This window comes from Symphalangus syndactylus, chromosome 10, assembly GCF_028878055.3.
Source record: "Symphalangus syndactylus isolate Jambi chromosome 10, NHGRI_mSymSyn1-v2.1_pri, whole genome shotgun sequence".
Taxonomy (NCBI): Eukaryota; Metazoa; Chordata; class Mammalia; order Primates; family Hylobatidae; genus Symphalangus; species Symphalangus syndactylus.
In genome coordinates this window covers 116811179-116821232 of record NC_072432.2, presented here as the reverse complement: position 1 = coordinate 116821232, position 10054 = coordinate 116811179, and the positions used below count along the sequence as shown (strand labels likewise).

General features: G+C 38.9%; 1 non-coding gene across 1 annotated transcript; it reads left to right on the top strand.

Annotated features, from left to right (window-relative positions):
- The first annotated feature begins 425 nt into the window (after positions 1–425).
- Positions 426–566, top strand: LOC129492417 (small nucleolar RNA SNORA67). Its single transcript, XR_008660866.1, has one exon. It is a non-coding gene; the product is annotated as a small nucleolar RNA SNORA67 (small nucleolar RNA).
- The last annotated feature ends 9488 nt before the right edge of the window (positions 567–10054 follow it).

Here is a 10054-nt window from a genome sequence, read left to right as displayed (position 1 = left end):
ATCTCACCACAAGCACTTGATTATATAAATAACATCTTGCTATTTTCTATCTCAACCATGGATTGTTAGAACATAAATCGTACATTATTCTCCATGATCTTTGCTTTGCTCTTCCAATTTAGAGGAGGAGTGGGTGACAGGGGAAGGAAGATGTGAACACAGGGAAGGGCTCAGGTAATAATTTCAGTAGCCTTCAATTCTGGGCCTAGACCCAAGAGAATAACCAGGACTCTAAGTCACCTAGGGAAAGAATATACAGCAAGGCCCATGTGCCATAAGTTTAAATATTTAAAAGTATAGATCAAGCTAACAAATAAAATACGCTCTCTCCTCCTGTCTTGATGAATAGTCCCTCACAACAACAAAATTGGAAAGCATGTGTAAAGCTAGGGTTTTAAATGACTAAAAGTCAATAAATATCAACAATCCAAGGGGATTCCCTCTCCAAGGGAACATGCAGTGCCCCTCTCAGCAAAGTAGCAACCTGGAATAGAATCTGGCATGCCTAAGGTCTTTGAGGAATAGAGGATGCTTGTTTCCTCTGCCTTCCTTGGCTGCCTACATGGACACCTAAGTCTCTTCCCTTCAGGATAGATTGTCCTCTCATGCATATGCTGAAGAGTTGTCTTTCTTGACATAGGCCAGAGACAATGATGTGTAGCAGGTTTCTTTAGTCATCAACTATGACCTTCCCACCAATAGGGAAATGTATATCCACAGAATCAGTCGAGTTGGACGGTTTGGCCATAAGGGTGTGGCTATTAACATGGTGACAGAAGAAAACAACAGAACACTTCAAGACATTAAGACTTGCTACAACACCTCCACTGGGAAGATGCCCCTCAAGGTTGCTGACCTCATCTGAGGGGCTGTCCTACTACCTAGCCCCAGCCAGGGTTCAATCTTGGGGGGCTGAGGAGCAGCAGGAGATGGGAAGGAAGGGAGACAATAGGTGGACATCTTGTCTTTTTCTTTTTCTTTGAATAAATGTCATTTTTTTTTAGGCAAAAGAAATATATATATATATATATATATATCAAGAATGACTAAATATGATTGTCTTTTTCTAGTGCTCTGTTTCTGGGCTGGTAGCAGTGTATAGATCAGTAATAAAAGCAAACATGGTTCATAATTACTACTTATTTATTCCATAAGCTTTATTTGCCTTGCCTTCATTTCAGCAAAATCACTGTTATCATTGAGATTTTCATGTTTCATATTCTATTGATAGTAGTGAGATTTTAAAATATATTTGTATCAAAGTTTACAAAATTTCAATATATTTTCAACAAATAGTAAATTTCAATAAAAAGTTTATTTTTATAATATGTTTCAAAAAGGTATTTTTTCCAAAGCACACAAAGTAATCCATTAAAATTAAAAGACAAAAAAAGTAATTTAAAATATCAAAGTTTAAATCAAAATTATTTAAGTAAAGCTGAATTTTATTTAACTTTTTTAATTAATTATATCTTACTATATACTTTATAAAAATAAATTTATTCCCAATTCAATATCCATCTACTTGCCAATGAAGAATTAATATCAGATTTCACAATGTTACATCTGGATCCACACATATACAAATCAAAGAGTATTTTTGTTTAAAATTGAAAATGTTCTTCAGCTGTTAGAAGCAACTGTAGCAAAAATTATGTCAATCTGTGAATAACTCTGAAACCACAATTAAAACCTGAAGAGAAACAAGAAATGGATACCAGGTACTACCGGAAAATTATACTTCATTATGCAAGAATCTATTGCATTCATGCTATCTGAGAAAATGACTTGACAAATTAATTTCAAATGTTTTACATTTACATAAGTGCTGCCACCTCTCACATGCTCACCACTCGTCTAACCAGTGTCCTCTCATGTCTTTAGTGACACCACCCACAAACCTTCTCAGCATTTAAAAACAATTCTCTTCAGTTTTGAGACAAGACATAAGGCAAGAGTGGTGAAGAATTATTTCCCTGGAGTGATGAAAACTAATGTTTAAATTATATCTCACGCCCAGCACTGCACACCAACTATCAAGGGACAGAGGCATTCATGTGCTGTTTAAAAGTTTGTTTATGTATTTTTATTTTTTCGAGACAGAGTCATGCTCTGTTGCCCAGGTTGGAGTGCCATGGTACGATCTCAGCTCACTGCAACCTCCACCTCCCAGGTGAAATCCATTCTCCTGCCTCAGCCTCCTGAGTAGCTGAGATTACAGGTGTGAGCCACCACATCTGGCTAATTTTTGTATTTTTAGTAGAGATAGGGTTTCACCATATTGGCCAGGCTGGTCTTGAACTCCTGACCTCAGGTGATCCACCCACCTTAGCCTCCCAAAGTGCTGGGATTACAGGCATGAGCCACCGCACCAGGCCAACAATTTTTGGTTTGTATGCCGTGTCCAGGACTAATAGCAATATTTTAGGTCTGATAGCCTCCAAAAATTAAGAAATGAAAGAAGTCCATGAAAAAGAACACCATACAACACAAAAGGGAAACATTCAGAATGTCAGAAAGAGTTCTTGATACAAAATGATGACGATAGTTGATAACAATATATTGTATTCTTGAAAATTGCTAAGAGAATAGATTTCAAGTGTTCTCACCAAAAAAAGTATGTATATATATGAAGTAATTCATATGTTAGCTCCATGTAACCATTCCACAATGTATATATATTTTAAAACAGGTTGTACACAACTAATATATATGAATTTTATCAATTTAAAAAATAAACAATAAATAGTATTTTGTTACCAAAAAGAGAGTTCTTGAAAACTAAAAGTACAACAGCAAAAATTTAAATCCAACAAAAGTGTTTGAAATAATGTTGAGGAAATATCCCAGGAAGCAGAAAAAAGAGAGAAAGAAAGTTTGTGAGGTAAGTAAGGAAACTAGAGGATCAATCCAGGATATATAGCAGCCAACTAATAGGTGTTCTAGAAAAGAAAAAGAGGGAAAATAAAGAGTAACAATTCTATTATAATTTCAGTACTACCTTCAAAGAACTGAAAAATATGAGTTTCCAGATTGGAAGGGCTCACTGAAAAAAACAGTGCAATAGATGAAAAAATATTCTGTATAATGGTCCATCGTGTGACATTTGTAAATACCAGGGGCAAAGATAAAAGCCTAAAATTATGTGAATGGTGGAAAAAAAAGTGTTCATTTACAAAAGATTTATCACTGTCATTAAAACTCCTATTAGCAACACTGGTAGAAAACAATGTAGCAATATCATCAAAATGTGAGAGGATATTGATGCCAATCTAGAATTCCTTACCCAGCCAAACTATCAGTCAAGTACATGGGTGAAATAAGGATATTTTAGAGTTTCAATATGCCCCCAAAATTATCTTCCCAGCTACCTTTCCCAGGAAGCTACTGGTTGACCCATTCATTCCTCCTCAGTGAAAAGTTAAGCAGGAAGAAGAAAGACAGGGAAACCAGGTAACAAGCCTCCTACATAGGAAAGGTAAAGGCATTCACAGGATGAGAGTGAAGAGAAGTCCCAGGATAGCAGCTCTAGTTAGAAACATCTATAAATCTCTCTAGATTTCTTTCTAGAGATAAATCAGCTTGACTAGAACAGATGCAGGAGGCTTCTGGTCTAGATAGTCATGAAGAAAATAAAAGTAATAGAATACCTGACAGGTTGTAAACATACTCAGACAAGATTTTCTGGTCTATTCCAGGGGAAAGTTTGAGAGATTTCACAATGGATGCAAAGAAAATTTTGCAAATAAAGAAGTGGCAATAATTAATTCCAAGAAAAAAATCAAAAGTTATTTTTCAAAAAGAAGAAAAAATGTTGTCCTAGCATACTTTGTAAGTTCAACTGTGAATATTAATTACATAGTAATAATATAAACATTGAGAAATGACTTAACCAAAAATTTTGAAAAAAAAATACTGGAAGAATGCGAGAACAGTCAGAAGAATAATATGTGTGTGTGTGTAAAGGCACTATATCATTGAAAAAATAAGAAATGGTAGTATAATCATGGTCTATGGGGGAAAAAACAAGAGAGTTAAAAATATTACCATGGGAATTGGGAATGAAAGGAAATTTGGCACAGAACTACTGTTTCTTAGTTACCTACCTAGTATTATTTATTGACTTATTAAACTATGTACCTGTTTTACTTTGATAAAATTCAAGTTAAAAATCAGTTGCATGGGAGGGAGTATATGGAATGAGACTGAGAAATCATGAAGCAATTCTAGAACAATGAGAGTGTGCACTGGCCAGGGACAAAGAGTAAAATTGTTTCTCTGCATTAAAAAATTTATTTTAGAGTCAAGGTCGTGATTTTAAAGTGCAACTAGCCAGTGTAATTATATCTTTTCCTCCAACTACATTTCTCCAAGCACAGATACAGGTGCCAAGCAAAAAGTTGGATTTAATCAAGGTTGCAGTTTGTCAAAGTGAATATATGAAGTGAGAAAATGGAAAGCGAGTCAAAGACATATGCAAGGGTTATAACAATTGAACATGGAATTTAAGACAGGTGAAGAAGGAATCACGATAGCAAGGGGATGAAAGGCAGGGAAAATATGGTAGGACCAATGGATTGAAAGTCTGATGGAATAGAAAGGTCATTGGTGTTGGACTACTAGAGGGAAGGAGGTAGAAGAGTGGGGGCGTTGGTCAAAGAAAGGGAGGCATGAGATGGAGATTAAGGAGATGTAATTATTAGTGACAACAAAGTTGCAAATGTAACTAGGGGAATGAGTAGCTGAGAATGAGTGGAGGACAAAGAAATAAGAAGAGCTTAAGGAAGTGAGGAGACAGGACTTACTTTGAGTAACATGACGACAAGCAATAAGGAAGCTGTTGGGGGAGGCAATTATCGACATCCATAATGTAGAATGCCATTTTCACATTTCATATCTATGACTTTTATGCTCCTGAGTTTATAAATTCAGGATGGGAACAGCTGTTTTACCATGTCTGTAGTAAATCCTGTACACATCTGAGGGGTAGGGGTGGGATATACTTACAAATCCTTGCAGAGGATGACAACAATGTCTTCAGTTCAGAGGTTCTTTGGTGGTTCTTAATGACCTACATAATAAGGTACTGAATTGCTGTCTTTCATTTCAGAGGACATTTATCAAGTTCTACTCTATGTCTACTCCATCCTTTACCCAAAATTATTCAACCCTACCTATGCAGACTCACTGTGAATACATGAAAGCCACATGCCGCGTCCTGTCTTCATTATTCACTCAGACTCACCCTCGTTCCTTCACTCTTCTTCCTTGAATCACCAGTCTTTTGATTCTATCCTTGTTGCCCTAATTATTATTTCAAGCTTCCCATTCTAGGTCAGCATCTTGTAATTCTTCAGCGTATTTCAGCCAATTGTCTTGTTTTTGAACATGCACTGGGACCAACCCATATTTGGGATCATCTTCCATTTCAAATAATACATTCTCTCTGTTCATCCTAGCTCTTTGTGAGGGCCAGGCCACTCTGCACATGGGCCATAGTGAGGGTGAGTGTGCACCCTGTTCCAGACACATTTCCTCTTTGAATTCTCACCAAACAAGGCAGAAGTGTCAGCAAAAACAAACCAAAAAATAATATATACATTTTCACTGCACCTCTTCTTCTGGGGCTGAAGATAAATAATCCAAAATTCTTGTCCCCCAGGATATGTATTCATGCTTCATGTCTTTGGCTCCATATACAGTCCATTGTTTTTCATCAAACAACGCATACTACATATCTAGTATGTGCCTGGCACCAGGCTCTGGAGGGGTAGACTTACAAAAATGAACAGGCTTCCATTTAGCTTTCCATCAATCCTTTGGACACTTAAAGACTACACACGAGTTTTAGTACAAGTCTCCCTTGCTTTGGGAATTGGAGGCTTTGTCTACTAAAACAAGGAATAGCTTTTTGCTCCATATCCTGATTTGATTGAAGTTATGAAAAATCTAATCCTGTCAAAACTTTACTGCCAATTATCTCAATATCCTGCTACAATTTTATAATTATCCAAGGAATTTATACAGCCTAAAAATAAAGTTTGAGGAATTATTTTTATAACGAATTTATAATTTTTCTAATGGTTGTTCCAAGGGTATTTTAAATTATTTTTCCCAAAGAATCTGCATTTAACTAATTAATATGCTTTTTTTTTTTTTTTTTTTTTTTTTTTGAGATAGAGTCTCGCTCTGTCGCCCAGGCTGGAGTGCAGTGGCGCAATCTCGGCTCACTGCAAGCTCCGCCTCCCGGGTTCACGTCATTCTCCTGCCTCAGCCTCTCCAAGTAGCTGGGACTACAGGCGCCCGCCACCATGCCCAGCTAATTTTTTGTATTTTTAGTAGAGACGGGGTTTCACCGTGGTCTTGATCTCCTGACCTCGTGATCCGCCCGCCTCGGCCTCCCAAAGTGCTGGGATTACAAGCGTGAGCCACCACGCCCAGCCTAATATGCTCTTTTAAAATATTTCCTTGATTTTTAACTTTTTACATGTTTATATTATTTTCCTAGCTAAGGCTCATGCCTGTAATCCCAGTATTTTGGGAAGCCAAGGTGAGAGGATCACTTGAGCCCAGGAGATTGAGAGCAGCTTGAGAAATATAGGAAGACTCCATCTCTACAGAAATAAAAAATAAAATTCAAATTTAAGAAATCAGCGTCTTACATTTTCCTCATTTTGGACACAACTCCAAACACCTTGCTGGCTATATAGTATGCCCTTAACACACGTGTGGGAGTTTTGTTTGCTTGGCTGGTTTTGGTTCTGGTTTTGTAGCAATACACTCAAGAAAGGTATAAAGAACGTATTTTTTTAAGCTTTATGCAATCTCAATGCTATTGCTTCCATTTAAAAATCAGTCTTGGCTGAGCAAGGTTGCTCATTCCCATAATCCTAGCATTTTGGGAGGCCAAAGTGGGAGGATCACTTAAGCCCAGGAGTTTGGGACTAGCTTGGGCAATAAAGGGAAAACCCATCTCTACAAAAATATAAATAATTTTTTAAATATAACAGTCTCTAGTAGCCACACTATAGTTATGTAAGAAAGTATCCTTAGAAAATACACATTGAAGTATTTAGGAGTTAAAAGGCACAATGTCTCCAATTTGCTCTCGAAGGGAATGTATGTGTATATAAAGAGAGAGACAGAACAAGAGACAGATAACAGAGCGAGAGACAAACAGAGAAATGGTGAGACAGAGAAATGGTGAAGTGAAAATTGGAGTAGCCAAAAACATAGAGACAGAAAGTAGAATGGTGGTTGCCAGGGGCTCAGGCAAGGCAGAAACGCAGTGTTATCATGTCATAGGTATAGAGTTGTAGCTTTGCAAAATGAAAAGGGTTATCAGATGGAGTTATGGATGGTGATGATGGCTGCATGACATTATGAATATAATTATTACTACTGAACTGCATACTTAAAAATGATTAAGTTGTTAAATTTTATGTTATGGGTATTTTACCATAATTTTTAAGTTGGGGGAAAAGACAGCAAATGGGGGAAATTGTCAACAGGTGATGAATCTGATAAAGAAGGGTACATAAAAGTTCTCTGGACTATCGTTGCAAATTTGCTGGAATTTTAAAATTACAGAAAAATAACAAGTGACCCAAGTAAGTCAATATCTAGAAAAAAGTATACCCTAGAGTGAAAAATTCTATCCTGCCATGCACTAGAAAGCAGGAGGAAAAAGAGGTTTCGAGTGCTGAATTTCAGATGATGGATGAGGTGATGAACTATCAATTGTTTCAGTAGGGAAAGAGCCCTGATGTTAAATGAATTTTCACTTTTGCTAGGCTTGGTTTGGCTCTTAGACAACTCAGCCGTCAGACTTTAAGGAGCTTTGGGAAAATCCCAACACACATGTTTGAGCACCGTCTAGGACTGCTTCTGAAAGCCCTGCCCTGAGACAGGTCCACCCTTGAGACACTGTCCAATGAGAAAGGAAGTCAGTGGAACAATGAGTTATAATTACAAGGGAGACGAGATGGCTGAGAGGCTGGGAAACAGCTGACATCTCTCTGCTTCTGAAAGTAATTCAAGGTGAGCTCCTAATGCTACGTTGGCTCCTGAAACCACAAACTATGCCTTCTCTCCCCCAGTAAGTCATCACCAAATGCCAAAATGCATGGACTCATATGCTTCAGCTCCTGTATATTGTTAGGAATTTACAATTTAGAAGCCAGCATCTGGCACAGTCGGCAAAGTATTCTAATTTCCCAGCTCCCCCTTGCTGCAACCTGGTCCTCCCGATTCCTTCTGCAGTGACCTGTGAAGCCCAGGATGGGCTTCCCATGTTAAGGTTTATTATAAACTGGCAAAGAATTAAGTCAAGAAGCCTCAGGCAGTGAAGAGATGCACGGGAATGCTGAGGCCTGACCACAATTGAAACTGTCTGAGTCAAAAGTCAAGAAGTCATTCACATGCCAAGGGCCATTTCCTCCACCTCGCCCCCACCCCGCTATGCTGGAAGTCAATTCTCCACAGTGCATGGTGAGTCAGGCATGAGCACTTTGATTACGGCTCAGCTGATGTCATTCAAGAAAGCAGGGGGGTCACCCACTGCATCAGAGGAAGAGACATTTGACTGAGACAGATCCACCCTCGAGCCCTCTGGGGAGCCTGACATTTCCAGGACACGGAAAACAAACTTCCTCTTAGGAGGGAATATGCTTTCAGTGTGGGAAAAAAATTAAAAAATTAAAAAAAGAGAGAGGGAGAGAACTGGAGAGGGTCAATACGTGCTCACCTCTGGCTGAAAGCCCACAATCAGGGAAATTACTGTCCTTTCTGAAAAGGTGAAAGCATCAAAATGTCCTCTGGTTCACAGGCAGATCCAAGGAACTGCACGTACACAGAGAAAACCTCAGTCTTGACCCAACAGAGCCTACTGGGTCTAGCAACCATGTAACTCCCTTTCAATTCAGCTCATACATTTAAGTATTTATTGAGAGGCCACCTTGTATCTGGTGTCAAAGCTATTCTTTGTGGTGGCAAGATGGAATTCAGATCCAACAGAGCCAACACATAAGCTTCTGTTATTGCTGCTGTTGTAACTTACCTTGAGTTCTTGTGTCCTGACACTCCCTTTGCATGGATTATCCAATTTAAATCTCAACAATTTTGCCAAGTAGATACTATTATTTTCTCTGTTTTATAAATTAGGAAACTGAGGCACCAAAATACTAAGTAATTGATGGAAGATCACACAGAAAACGAGTGGAAGGGCAAGGGTTTGAGTCCAGCCTAGACCAGCAGTGTTCAGTTGAACTTTCTGCAATGATTGCAATGTTCTATAAGTGCCCTGTGCAATAAATAGGGTAGCTACTAGCCCTATGTGGTTAATGAGCCTTGAGATGTGATCGCTGCAACTGGAAAACTAGATTTTAAATTTTTATTCAATCTTATTTAACTTAAACTTAAGTTGTACTTGTTGCTAGTGGCTGCCCCATTGGACAGGGCAGATTTAGACTGACTCAAAACCAAGGTACTTAACCATGTGCTAAATGGCAGATGACAGGAGGGAGGACCACACCCTCACCATCTTTTAGCTGATAGAAAACCAAATTACGATACACATCCATGCCATTCCTTGAAGAGGAAGAGGGTCGTCATGAGGCTGGTAGGGAGTGGATGAGAGAAGGCCATGACCTGCGGTTGCCAGAAAAGGGAACATAGGCTGACTGGGGCTCTCCTCCAGGCACTGATGGCATATGTCTTTAGACATGCTGAAAGCATGTGGCTCACATCCCTAGCTATCTCCCTTTTCCCCCATCTACCCACAACAGCCTCCATACAACTGTGACCCTGCTCCTGTAGTGCAGTTTGCAGGCCCCGAGTGCATGGAACCCCAGGGCATTCCACCCTCTGATGGGCACTGTGCCCAACACCAAGGAGGACACATGGGAAAGATGTGTCCCAGCCACCTGCTTGGGAGGAAGTACACCCCAGAAGGCCAAGACTTACCAGCATGAACTCACTGAGTCACAGCAAGAGACAGTATGTGAGTCAGTATAGGATGAGTTTCAAGGAAGAGACAAAAAAAGGATAACAAATT